Below are 14603 nucleotides of genomic sequence, written 5' to 3'. Positions count from 1 at the left end.
ACAGGGAGAGTTTACTACTCTTATTGACAACAGCAACAAGGGAATTCCCTGGTGGGCTAGTGGTTAGGACTCTGTTTTCTGGCTGCCAAGGGCTTGGGGAAGTTAAGATCCCACAAGCTGTACCAAAAAGTTTTAAAGAAATAAACTGGCTCTACAAAAAAAAAAAAAAAATTAATTATGGAAGTGAAGGATATAACTAATCTTATTATGGAAAACATTTTGCAATATATACATGTATTGAATCATCACACTTTAAACTTACACAATGTTATACCTCAATTCAATCTCTATAAAGGCTGGGAAAAAAATAGAATTGAAAACTCATATAAAAATGAAAGAATTCCAGGAAATCACAACATATCGATGGTGTCTTAAAGCAAAATATATTTTTGAAAAGTTATGTATGTATTTGTCAGAGCCATTCATTCCTTTATTAACAAATTCATTCATGGATGCATTCATTCCGCAAATTCAATGAATATGAACTGAACATCTATCATATGTCAGGCATAGTGTATTGTTTTTTTTTTTGTTTGTTTTGTTTTTTTTTTTAAATATGGAACGCTTCACGAATTTGCGTGTCATCCTTGCGCAGGGGCCATGCTAATCTACTCTGTATCGTTCCAATTTTAGTATATGTGCTGCCGAAGCGAGCACCATAGTGTATTGTAATGGGGCCACACAAATGAACAAGACACAATCCTTCCTTGCTGCAGACTGTGTGTGTCCCCCAAATTCATATGTTGAAATCTAATCCCCCAAGTGATGGTATTTGGAAGTGGGGCTTCTGGGGGGTGAATAGGTCATGAGGATGGAGCCTCCTGAATGAGGTTAGTACTGTTATAAAAGAGACCGCGGGGAGCTCTCCTGCCCCTCCGTGTGACCATACAGTGAGAAGACTGCTGACTACTAACTAGAACTCTTATCAGACACTGAATCTCCTGGCATCTTGATCTTGAATTTCTCAGTCTCCAGAGCTGCTGGTCCTGGAGAGTCTCCTAGAGGCGGGGGAGGTGGGGACATGGACACTGATGGCAGACATGCTTAGGAACGGTCAACCATGCGAACACCACTGCCCACTGCTGCCACTGTGGCCCATTAGCCTGTATATGTGTTTCTTCGTTTGCTTGTTCTGTTCTGTTTTGTTTTGGCTGTTAGGCTTGCAGGGATCTTAGTTCCCCGACCAGGGACTGAACCCTCACCCTCAGCAGTGAAAGTGAAGAGTCCCAACTACTAGACCAGGAGGCAAGTCCCTACATATATGTTTTTAATTGATTCTAAGTAAAACCTTGTCATGAGGGAAAAAGAAAATAGGTTGGAGCACTATTAATATTGGAGAAGAAAATGGCAACCCACTCCAGTGTTCTTGCCTGGGAAAATCCCATGGACAGAGGACCCCAGTCTGTTGGGTTGCAAAGAGCTGGACATGACTGACCACGCATGCACTACTTATAACAGCAGCTGCAGAATTAAAATATAAACTAACACTGAGCCACCAATGCCACTCACGAATGCCTCAATCCAGGGAGATTTTTATTAAATAGCAGCAGAAGAAGGCAGGTAGTTCTCTTTTTTTCAGGCAGGTAGTTTTTAATCACCATCCACTTTGCACTGCTTTTCTAAAATGTGAAGGATGAAGTGCTATTCCTCTTTCTGGCAGCAGATGGCGCCATGAGGACATATACAACTGGCTAGAGCCTAAAAGTTGAGAGTTGACTGTAAAGAAAGCAGAGCGACGAAGAGTTGATGCTTTTAAACTGTGCTGTTGGAGAAGACTCTTGAGAGTCCCTTGGACAGCAAGGAGATCCAACCAGTCAATCCTAAAGGAAATCAGTCCTGAATATTCATTGGAAGGACTGATGCTGGAGCTGAAACTCCAATACTTTGGCCACCTCATGCGGAGAACTAATTGGAAAAGACCTGATGCTGGGAGAGATTGAAGGCGGGAGGAGAAGGGGACGACAGAGGATGAGATGGTTGGATGGCATCACCGATTCGATGGACATGAGTCTGAGCAAACTGAGGGAGTTGGTGATGGACAGGGAAGCCCGGTGTCTGTGGGGTCGCAGAGTTGTACAAGACTGAGCGAGTAAACTGAACTGAGAGGGTAAAAAGCTAAATTAGTCTTAGAGATCCTTCTGTGGTGAATTTAAAAGAGGAAGGGAGGGACTTCTGGTGGTCCAGTGGTTAGGATTTCCCATGTTCAATGCAGGTGCCACGGGTTCGATCCTTGGTCAGGGAACTAAGATCTCCAAATGCCTTAAGGCATGGCCAAAATAAAAAAGACCTTTGTGATTGAAACTGGCAATCCTGACTCCACCGAGTCTAATCTGGCAGGGATTGAAAGCCAGACTAAATTGTGCCTGCTGCAGAGAAGCAGGGCTTTTATTTAGGTTTCAGGATTTGCACCTAGAGAGAACTTAAAAGTGAAGACTTCTTCATGCCTGAGATATCTGTAACTAGAAATAATTTCTGACTTCTCTCCAAGAGAGACACAAAGGTGTTTACCAGGGAGCCTGTCCACAGGCAGGAAAGGAGGCAGCAGAGACTCTCAAATGACCAAGGGAAAATATGATTTTTAATTAAGGCGAAATGTTTTCCACCAAACCATCTTTGGGATGAGTGCTAAATTGTGCAGAAGAGAATGAAAATATCTGCTTTAAGAGAAAGAAAAACCATCCTCTGACCAAAATCCTGTGTTTGATTGGGTAAGACTGCAAGATATAGATGGGGCTTCCTGTTTAGTGTAGTGGTATAAATGCAGGAGACACAAGAGACGCAGGTTCGACCCCTCTGTCCAGAAGATCCCTGAGTCGGGCAGATCCCCTGGAGAATAAAATGGCAACTCACTCCAGCATTCTTGCCTGGAAAATCCCATGGACAGAGGAGCCTGGTGGGCTACAGTCCATAAGGTTGCAGATAATCAATCAGACACGACTGAGTGACTGAGCACACATGTAAGATATGGATATCTAAAAGAATCATTCAGGTTTCATTTTATGTTGTTTTCCTTTTGACCCTCCGTCTTGTCACTTCACTCATTGTTAACAGAATTGTGGTATGTGATCTGATTACAGGGACCGCCAACATACATACTTCTGACAAAAGCTATGTACAAAGTGATGGCCATGGGAGGTAATCTTAATTCTCTGGTCCTGACTGTCTGGAAACAAAACATCCATCGCTTTTTTGCCTGTTTGTGTTTGTTTTTGTTTAAAATATGAGTCATTTGATAAAGAATAGATTCTAGTAGTGAGTCTAGAATGAGTTAAAAAAAAATTCATGGCCTTTTCATATGTAACACTTTGTGCAGTAAATATTATGATTACGATCTTAGAAAAACTAAAGGTTTGACCTCAGTGACATAGCTAGAAAGTGGAGAAATTGAAACCAAAATGGAGCAGGACCGAAAGGTCCTTCCCCCACCCCACATCCTCTGCCTGCCCTTTGTCTGTGGAAAAACTTTAGCCAAAGAAGTAAGGTTAATCAGAGTAGTGAGAAAATGCAGGAATGAAGGAAAACAGTCAAAGAAGAGCTAATAATAAGTTTAGTTATTAATTATAGTCAAAAACTTTTAGTTCCGCCTTGAGGGCTATAAATAATATTCTGAGCTATATCCTGTGAGCTGTGTTACAGATTCTGAAACCCCAAGTGGAGAAGTTAATTACATGATGACCAGACCATAGCCATGACATAAGCTGCCACAATTCTGAGAACTGGCCTCAAGGAAATGGGAATAAACTGACCATGGAACTGAAGATTAACTATACCTGAAACAATCCAGATGATGCTGGTCAGACCCCCAGTGACCAATTTCAAGATGACTGTCAGAGCTGACAGTGCTGTTTCTGCTTGTAGCCCCCTCTCTCAGCCTATAAAAGTTCTAGCCCACTGATTCTCAATGGGGGGAGTTGGCCTTTGGACAGGCTTTGCCTCCCCCCACCTCCCAGATGCTGGCATTCAAAATAAAGCAAACTTTCCTTTCCACCAACCTGAGCTCTTTATTGGTTTTTGAACAGCAAGTAGCCAGCCCACTTTCAGTTACAGAACCAGATAAGACCATTAAAAATTATGCTATATAGACTTATTCTCTGGGCCAACGTCTAAAGTACATGTTTGGAAGTTAAGGGATGGGTGTGCGGGCACTGTCTTATCTAAAGTAGGGACCTGCTGACACATCTAAGGTCTCTCATCTGTTCCTCCAGTTGGGAGGCTCTGCTAAGAATCTCCCTTCTCAAGATTTTTTTGGGGGGAGGGTCTGGTGAAGGATGAATAATGGCTGAGTCTTAGTTGCAGCACTCAGGCTCAGTAGTTGTGATGAATGGGCGTGATTGCTCCGAGGCATGTGGGATCTTTGTCCCTTGACCAGGGATGGAACCCATGTCCCCTGCATTGCAAGGCAGATTCTAAACCAATGGACCACCCGGGAAATCCCTTCCTTCTCAGAAATTAAAAGGGTTTGTCCCTTAGTCATCCTCCACCAGCTGAAAAATACATTCACTTTTTCTACTCCTGGGGACCAAACAGAGAAGCAAGTTATGGTACTAAAATCCTCATTGATAGGATTGAAATGGATGAAAGGGAGTAGAGGAGACTGTTGAGGGAATGAGAATTTCAGAGATTCAGCCGTGGTGTGAACCAGGAAAGTAACATTTGATACCATTAGAGCTGGGGCGGTGGTTCTCAACTAGGGGCCACATCCCCCCGAGGGACATTCAGCAAGGTGTGGAGACAACTTTGGTAGTTATTGGAGGGAGGGGGTGCTGCTACTGGTTATCTGGTTGGGAGAGGAAAAACAGGGACTAGGATGGGGTAAGTAAGGTAAGAGCAGGACTTCCCTGGTGGTCCAGTGGCTAGGACTCTGCTCTCCCAATGCTGGGGGCCTGGTCAGGGAAATGGATCCCACTTGCTGCAACTAAGTTTGCATGCTGCAACTAAGGCCTGGTGCAGCCAAATTAATAATATTTTTTAAAAAGAGAAAAGATAAGGGCAAATGGAAGAAGAACTTTAAAACCTCAATATTTAAGATAAATGTTTTCAACTGTTATTTTTTTTATATTGATACAATCCAGACTTTGTTGGGATTTCACCAGTGTTACATGTACTCACTTGTGTTTATGTCTCTCTCTGTATTTCAGTTGAGTTCAGTTCAGTCTCTCAGTCGTGTCCGACTCTTTGCGACCCCATGAATCGCAGCACGCCAGGCCTCCCTGTCCATCACCAACTCCCGGAGTTTACTCAAACTCAAGTTCATCGAGTCGGTGATGCCATCCAGCCATCTCATCCTCTGTCGTCCCCTTTTCCTCCTGCCCTCAATCCCTCCCAGCATCAGGGTCTGTTCCATTAAGTCAACTCTTCGCGTGAGGTGGCCAAAGTATTGGAGTTTCAGCTTCAGCATCAGTCCTTCCAATGAACACAGACTTATCTCCTTGAGGATGGACTGGTTGAATCTCCTTGCAGTCCACGGGACTGTCAAGAGTCTTCTCCATCAAAAGCATCAATTTTTCGGTGCTCAGCTTTCTTCACAGTCCAACTCTCACATCCATACATGACCACTGGAAAAACCATAGCCTTGACTAGATGGACCTTTGTTGGCAAAGTAATGTCTCTGCTTTTCAATATGCTATCTAGGTTGGTCATAACTTTCCTTCCAAGGAGTAAGCGTCTTTTAATTTCATGGCTGCAATCACCACCTGCAGTGATTTTGGAGCCGAAAAAAATAAAGTCTGCCACTGTTTCCACTGTTTCCCCATCTAATTTGCCATGAAGTGACGGGACCAGATGCCATGATCTTAGTTTTCTGAATGTTGAGCTTTAAGCCAACTTTTTCACTCTCCTCCTTGACTGTCACTAAGAAGCTTTTTAGTTCCTCTTCACTTTCTGCCATAAGGGTGGTGTCATCTGCATATCTGGGGTTATTGATATTTCTCCCAGCAATCTTGATTCCAACTTGTGCTTCTTCCAGCCCAGCATTTCTCATGATATACTCTGCATATAAGTTAAATAAGCAGGGTGACAATACACAGCCTTGACGTACTCCTTTTCCTATTTGGAACCGGTCTGTTACTCCATGTCCAGTTCTAACTGTTGCTTCCTGACCTGCATACAGGTTTCTCAAGAGGCAGGTCAGGTGGTCTGGTATGCCCATCTCTTTCAGAATTTTCCACAGTTTATTTTCCACTTTCCACACAGTCAAAGGCTTTGACATAGTCAATAAAGCAGAAATAGATGTTTTTCTGGAACTCTCTTGCTTTTTCAGTGATCCAGTGGATGTTGGCAATTTGATCTCTGGTTCCTCTGCCTTTACTGAATCCAGCTTGAACATCTGGAAGTTCACGGTTCACGTATTGCTGAAGCCTGGCTTGGAGAATTTTGAGCATTACTTTACTAGTGTGTGAGATGAGTGCAGTTGTGTGGTAGTTTGAGCATTCTTTGCCATTGCCTTTCTTTGGGATTGTAATGAAAACTGACCTTTTCCAGTCCTGTGGCCACTGCTGAGTTTTCCGAATTTGCTGGCATATTGAGTGCAGCACTTTCACAGCATCATCTTTCAGGATTTCAAATAGCTCAACTGGAATTCCATCACCTCCACTAGCTTTGTTCCCAGTGATGCTTTCTAAGGCCCACTTGACTTCACATTCCAGGATGTCTGGCTCTAGGTGAATGATCACACCATCGTGATTATCTGGGTCGTGAAGTTCTTTTTTGTACAGTTCTTCTGTGTATTCTTGCCACCTCTTCTTAATATCTTCTGCTTCTGTTAGGTCCATACTATTTCTGTCCTTTATTGTGCCCATCTTTGCATGAAATGTTCCCTTGGTATCTCTAATTTTCTTGAAGAGATCTCTAGTCTTTCCCAGTCTGTTGTTTTCCTCTGTTTCTTTGCATTGATCGCTGAGAAAGGCTTTCTTGTCTCTCATTGCTATTCTTTGGAACTCTGCATTCAAATGGGAATAGCTTTCCTTTTCCCCTTTGCTTTTCGCAGCTATTTGTAAGGCCTCCAGAGACAACCATTTTGCCTTTTTGCATTTCTTTTCCATGGGGATGGTCTTGATCCCTGTCTCCTGTACAGTATCATGAACCTCTGTCCATAGTTCATTAGGCACTCTGTCTATCAGATCTAGTCCCTTAAACCTATTTCTTACTTCCACTGTATAGTCATAAGGTATTTGATTTAGGTCATACCTTAATGGTCTAGTGGTTTTCCGTACTTTCTTCAATTTAATTCTGAATTTGGCAATAAGGAGTTCATGATGTGAGCCAGTCAGCTCCCTGTCGTGTTTTTGCTGACTGTATAGAGCTTCTCCATCTTTGGCTGCAAAGAATATAATCAATCTGATTTCGGTGTTGACCATCTGGTGATGTCCATGTGTAGAATCTTCTCTTGTGTTGTTGGAAGAGGGTGTTTGCTATGACCAGTGAGTTCTCTTGGCAAAACTCTATTAGCCTTTGCCCTGCTTCATTCCGTACTCTAAGGCCAAATTTGCCTGTTACTCCAGGTGTTTCTTGACTTCCTACTTTTGCGTTCTAGTACCCTATAATGAAAAGGACCTCTTTTTTGGGTATGCGATTTTAGCACATGTGTAGATTCAGTCAAGACTCAGAACAAGTCCATCATAAATCACCATTTTATTTTTCAGTTTTTGAATTTTACTTGGCACAATGGCAGTCAAGATCTTAACTCCCCAGTCAGGGACTGAACCCATGCCCCTTGCAGTGAAAGTGTAGAGTTCTATCCATTGGACCACCAGGAAAATTCCCCAGCTCCCAACCTTAGGTGGAGTCCAAAAGTCACCTCCTTAATATAACAAAAGACATATTTGTTGCTCTTTGAACATTTCAAGGGTTTTAGGATCTCTGAGTCAGAAATGGGACAAAGATAAATATGTATATTTCTTAGTATGATTCACAAGATCACAGATGTATTCATGGTTCTGGTGGGAAGAAGTACACCAGTCAGGAGGTTTTCTGGGAGGTTCATGGAAACAGGCATATTGGAAGAGGAAAGCAGATCAACTTGTTTTCAGTCATCTTTAAGAATTATATTCTAGGAGACACAGGCATATCCTGGATCCTGGGTTGTCAGGCAGAGGTCAAATCTACTGTTTCCATTGCATGCACAGTAGCTAGCCTTGACTGGTAATAACTAAATAGGACTCAGTAATCTGATAACAAGACAGGACTAATGTCCCAACCAGTGCTATGTATCCTTGGAAAATTTAATCCTGCCTCCCCACAACTAAGGGCCAAGTATTTTAATTACTCTATTATCTCCCACTCCAGTGGAATTTCCCATAGAGACCACTGTTGATTGACTGAGGAATGCATTTAGCACAGGACAGGACAGCTCACTCTTAAGTGTTACTATTTTTTCCCCTTTGCTTTCTTTCTTCTTTCAGCAGTCTCTGCTGCTTTATTTCTACTTGGAATTTCCTAAACTAGCTTCAGTGACTGGCGCACTTAGTGACTTAATCATCCTTAATAAAAAACTGCATCCTTTCAACCTGAATGGCTGATCCGAGAAGAAAGAGATGATTCCATAAGAAAGAAGACAGAAGATTCTCACAGAAATCTCAGCAAAAGATACTGTTACGTGGAAGGAAACAAGACTGACAGACAGTGAATTCTGAGCTCTCTATCTGACCAACAAACCTAGAGATGATCCCAGGTGTATACATCTCTTCAGGTGTATTTTTTAGATGTGGAAAAATAAGCTATCTCTCTCAAGAAATGAGACTTGACAAATAAAAGCTCTACTCCTATTTCTTCCTCATTTCAGTGGGTATTTATGTGTGTGTGTAAATCATATCATACACACAGCCCATACCATAAATACAGGCTATTGTTACAGGAGAAATTTTAGTAAATTTTTTCCTCCTTTTAAATGATGAACAAACACAAGGAATACAGTTTCCATAGGAAGAAAGGAATAAAGTTCATATCATATTGAAGAAACATATTTTAGCATTTTTGCTTTACATTTCTTTGTAGGTCTCTAAAATGGGAAAAGAAGAACAAAGGAACATAATCAAAGGATTTTTACAACTAGTTGAATCAAGAAAACTCCACAGAAAGGATATTTTTCTTTGTGTGTGCTTAGTCATTCAGTCATGCCCGACTCTTTTCAACCCCGTGGGCTGTAGCCCACCAGGCTCCTCTGTCCATGGGATTCTCCAGGCAGGAATACTGGAGTGGGTTGCCATGCCACCCTCCAGGGGATCTCCCCTTCCCAGAGATGGAACTACATGTCTTCTGCATCAGCAAGTGGGTTCTTTACCACTAGCGCCACCTGGAAAGACCAGTAACTGACTTCTTATGGACCAGTTTGACTACATGAAAGGGATAGACAATATATTCAGAGAACCTTTCCTCAGATGTCTATTATTCTGTTATACTGAATATAATAGATATCTATCATACTGTTATTCTAAGACACCAATCTGATCCTTTTTTTTTTTTTAAGATTTACTTTGACACAGACCATTTTTAAAGTCTGTATTGAATTTGTTACAATATTGTTTCTGTTCTATGTTTTGTTTTTCTTTTGACCATGAGGCATGTGGGATGTTAGCTCCCTGACTGGGGATTAAACCCTTAGCATTGGAAGATGAAGTCTTAACCCCTGGATCACCAGAGAAGTCCCTGACCCTTCTTAATTTAGTGTAAAAATTGAAGAAGACTACACAAAGAAGTGTTAAGAATAGTGCAAGGGTCCATAATAAATAATGCTAGCTAATTCTATATAATTTTATCAATCTAATGTTATTGATTATCATTTAATGGACTCCTCAGAAAATGAAAAAGAAAATAAACTATGATGTTTAGACTATAAAACACATCCAATTTCTGAGTTATTAAAATGTGAAAAAGGGACATCTTAGAATTAATGAAATATAGCACTATTTTTAATATTATTATTCACAAACTAAGTTATTTTGTTTAAATTACTGCTTTAAAGTTGTCTTATTTTGGCTCAACCCTTGCTCCGGAGCTCTGGGGCAGGCAGAGCTGAGGGCTCAAGCTCAGGGCTCCTGGAAGCGGGTCTTCCTGCTGCATTGTTTCAAAGACCCTCAGAGGCAGAGTCAGCTGTTGAAGGTGAAAGAGCTGTGTGGGTGCCTTTAAAGGTATTTTCTCAGTCTGTATGCCAGTTTGGGACATAATATCCCCAAAGAAGACGCAGAGCAGGAGGAAGAAGAGGAGGAAATGGCAGCTTCTCAGGGCTTGTAGTCTCTGGGCTGAATCTGGTCACCTTTCTGGAGCAATTGAACGATCCCAGGAGTATAAGGAGAGTGGAGACAGCAGCCATATACCCAGGTGTGTCTCCACAAGACACCTGTGATGTGATGCCACAGAAACCAAGGGCAGAAACCAAAAGGAAGAAAGAATTCAACCTTGAATCCTGAGAAAAGAAGACCTCAACAGGTCTTTGTATCCAAAAGCAAAAGATTTGTATCCAAAAGCAAACCTAGGAATATATGAAAGATTTCACCTCAGAAATTTAATAAAACACTGGGAATATACGAGGGCATATGAAAGACAGACATGTTTATATGGACATAAAGAAATTGCGACAGTGACACATAAGGCAAACATTAGTGCAAAAAGAAATGAGCAACATGTGTCACATTGTGGAAAACACCAATTTCAGTCTTCAATCTTCAATGTCTGCTGAGCAGTGTAAGTTCTTAAGAAAAGATTCACCTCAGCTTGAGAAACATACATGTTCTCTGAAAGAAAACGTGGTATATTTGGAAGGTGATTTAGTCTCTACTGCAAATACTCATTCAAACAATTCTGAACGTAGCCTTCATTTAAACATAGGTTCAAGCATGTCTGAACACCTGAAATTTAAAAATGAGGGACAAAACTCACAATATACTCAATTTGAGGGATCTGTGAGCAGGAAGTCATTATTCTTCCAGCAAAAGATATTTGCTCTCCATTCCACGATGTATAGTGTTGATGATAATGGAAGAGATGTAGTCCAACCGTCACTGTTCAATGTACGTCATGATATAGCTAATACGGAACAGCTTTCTACGTGTAATAAAATTAGTCAGGCCTTAAGTAAGAGTTCCAGCCCCAGTAATTATAAGGGTATTTATGGTGGATTAAGAAGGTATTCAAGCAATCAAACTGGGTATAAGGTTGAAGGAGAGTCAAACCTTAAGAAACATCAGGGACCCGAATCTTCACACAGGGATTCTAAAAGTAATAAATGCAGAAATATCTCTTAAAAAATAAATAAATAAATAAAAATTAAAAAATAAAGTTGTCTTATTTTGGACTTCCCTGGCAGTTCAGTGGTTAGGTGGTTAGAATGACTCAAGGAAAGCTGGTGATGGGAGGGGAAATGGATCACAGAGAGGCTTTGAACACAGTGCAGGAGTGTCATACTCAAATGATTAGCTACTTGTTTATTGGGACTTCACAGGTGGTTAGGTGGATAAGACTCCATGCTCCTAACGCAAGGGGCCCTGGGTTCAATCCCTGGTCAGTGAATGAAGATCCCACATACCATGACTAAGCCTGTGCTGCAACTAGAAAGACCAGTGCAGCCAAAATAAATAATTTTAATTGACTAATCAATTATAAAAAAAATTAAAGTGTTTATTGCCCAGCATTAACTGTTTCTATGTGGAATAATACATATCCTGCGATTTTTGCACTCAAAAATATTCCATTTATTATGCAAAAGTGTTTAGTAATATGTTGAGTCTAATGCTGTTTTGATAGCTTGTGGATATTTCCCAGCAGTGTGTATGGCTGATCCATTAAAATCACTGAAGTGAAAAAAATAAAAATGAAAAAATAAAATCACTGAAGTTTTAGTTGCTCAGTCATGTCTGACTCTTTGTGACCCCATGGACTGTAGTCCACCAGGCTCCTCTGTCTATGGCATTTTCCAGGCAAGAATCCTGGAGTGGGTAGCTGTTCCCTTCTCCAAGGGACCTTCCTGATCAGAGGATCAAACTGGGCCTCCTGCATTGCAGGCGGATTCTTTACCATCTGAGCCACAAGGGAAGTCCAAGATCACTAACTAGGAGACAATAATATTTTACTCAGGAAAGTGTGAAAGTTTTTGGATATGCTGGAAATACCCTTACTGATTTTCCCTGATGATGAGCCTGATTGTGAAATAACTAACTATTATAGAGACTGGAGCTGAAAGCTTTGCTGGTGGTATTTAGGGTTGAATAGTTACAGAGGAATAAACTCTTTCAGATGGCTTCCCAGTGCAGGAGAACCTAAGAGTGGCGGGTTCGATCCCTGAGTTGGGAAGATCCCCTGGAGAAGGAAATGGCAACCCACTCCAGTTTTCTTGCCTGGGAAATCCCATGGAAAGACCCATTCCATGGGGTTGCAAAGAGTTGGGCATGACTTAGAGACTAAACACAAATCTTCATAGCAGCATTATTCACAATAGCCAAAACATGGAAAGAACCTAAACATTCATTCATAGACAGATGAATGAATAAAAGAAGCTGTGATACATATATACAATGAAATATTACTTAGCCATGAAAAGAATTAAATAATGTCATTTGCAGCAACATGGGTGTAACTAGAGATTATCATACTAAATGAAGTAAGTCAGAAAGAGAAAGACAAAAACCACAATATCACTTACATGTGGAATCTAAAATATGGCACAAATGAACGTATCTACAAAGCACAAGTAAACTCACAGACACAGAGCTCACACTTGTGGTTACCAAGGGGAAATAGAGGAGGGAGAAGGACAGACTGGGAGTTTGGCGTTGGTGTAAACTCTTACATTTAGAATGAATAAACAACAAAGTTCTACTGTATAGCACAGGGAACTATATCCAATCTCCTGGGATGAACCATAATGGAAGAGAATATTTTAAAAAAAGAATGTTCTTATGTGTACATTTGCTATACAGTCACTTTGCTATACAGTAGAGATTAGGACAACATTGTAAATCACTTCAATTTAAAAAAAAAAGTCCTGGAATTCAGGACAGACCTTGTCTAGTCAATGCTGATACCACATAAGAAACCAGCAAGGGTCTCTGTTTTTTCCTGGGCTCAACATGACTTCAATCCTCTTTCCATAGAGAGATTTTACCAATCATCAGTGACACAGGAAAAGAAAATATGTCTAGTTCAGTGGTTCTCACATTTGGCTACACATTGGTGTCAGTACTGTTAGTTGCTCAGTTGTGCTCTGTAACACCATGGACGCAGGCTCCTCTGTCCATGGAATTCTCCAGGCAAGAATACCGGAGTGGGTGCTCATTTCCTTCTCTAGGGGATCTTCCCAACCTAGGGTTTGAACCTGGATCTCCTACATTAGAGGAAGATTCTTTACCATGTGAGCCACTCGGAAGGGAAACCCCGGTGTCACCAGGAGCTTAAAAAAACACAGATCCCTGGGATCTACTCCCCCAAGTTCGGATTTAATTGGTCTATGGACATCAGGATTTCTTAAAGCTACTCAAGTTGATTCCACGGACACAGTCAAGAGTTTTTCAAAATTTTATGACTCACCCAGGGATCTTTTTTTTTTTTTTTTAACCCTCTGAAATGATTTATTTACTTAATTAATGGATTTCAACCTGCAGTTTGAAAAACATTGTTTTAAGATTAATTCATTAGTCTTAAAATCTGGAAATGTAGCATCTGCCTGCAACATTTTTTTTTCTTTTATTTAATTTTTTTTTAATTGAAGGATAATTGCTTTACAGAATTTTGTTGTTTTCTGTCAAACCTCAGCATGATTCAGCTATAGGTATACATATATCCCCTCCCTTTTGAACCTCCCTCCCATCTCCCTCCCCATCCCATCCCTCTAGGCTGATACAGCGCCCCTGTTTGAGTTCCCTGAACCACACAGCAAACTCCTGTTGGCTATCTATTTCACATATGGTTATGTAAGTTTCCATGTTATTCTTTCCATACATCTCCCCCACCATGTCCATATGTCTATTCTCTATGTCTGTTTCTCCATTGTTGCCTTGTAAATAAATTCTTTAGTACCATTTTTCTAGATTCCGTATATATGCATCAGAATATGATATTTATCTTTCTCTTTCTGACTTACTTCACTCTGTATAATAGGTTCTAGGTTCATCCAACTTATTAGAATGGACTCAAATGTGTTCCTTTTTATGACTGAGTAATACTCCATTCTGTATATGTACCATAGCTTCTTTCTCCATTCATCTGTAGATGGACATCTAGGTTGCTTCCATATTTTAGCTATTGTAAACAGTGCTGCAATGAACAATCAGATACATGTGTCTTTTTCAATTTTGGTTTCCTTAGGGTGTATGCCTAAGTCATATTGTGGTTTTATTCCTAGATTTTTAAGGAATCTCCATAACGTCTTCCATCAACAGTGCAAGAGCATTCCCTTTTCTCCACACCCTCTCCAGCATTTATTGTTTGTAGACTTTTTGATAATGGCCATTCTGATGGGTGTGAGGTGATATCTCACTGTAGTTTTGATTTGCATTTCTCTAATAATGAGCAATGTTGGGCATCTTTTCATGTGTTCATTAGCCATCTGTATGTCTTCTTTGGAGAAATATCTGCTTAGGTCTTTTTCCCACTTTTTGATTGGGTTGTTTGTTTTT

At 40.8% G+C, this 14603-nt stretch overlaps 1 non-coding gene across 1 annotated transcript; it reads right to left on the bottom strand.

Moving 5' to 3' along the window:
- Positions 1-550: 550 nt before the first annotated feature.
- Positions 551-657, bottom strand: LOC122680959. The gene has a single exon (XR_006336867.1). It is a non-coding gene; the product is annotated as a U6 spliceosomal RNA (small nuclear RNA).
- Between the last annotated feature and the right edge of the window lie 13946 nt (positions 658-14603).

This window comes from Cervus elaphus, chromosome 22, assembly GCF_910594005.1.
Source record: "Cervus elaphus chromosome 22, mCerEla1.1, whole genome shotgun sequence".
Classification (NCBI taxonomy): domain Eukaryota; kingdom Metazoa; phylum Chordata; class Mammalia; order Artiodactyla; family Cervidae; genus Cervus; species Cervus elaphus.
The sequence above is the reverse complement of the archived record's forward strand: the minus strand, read 5'-3'. Positions and strand labels throughout refer to the sequence as shown.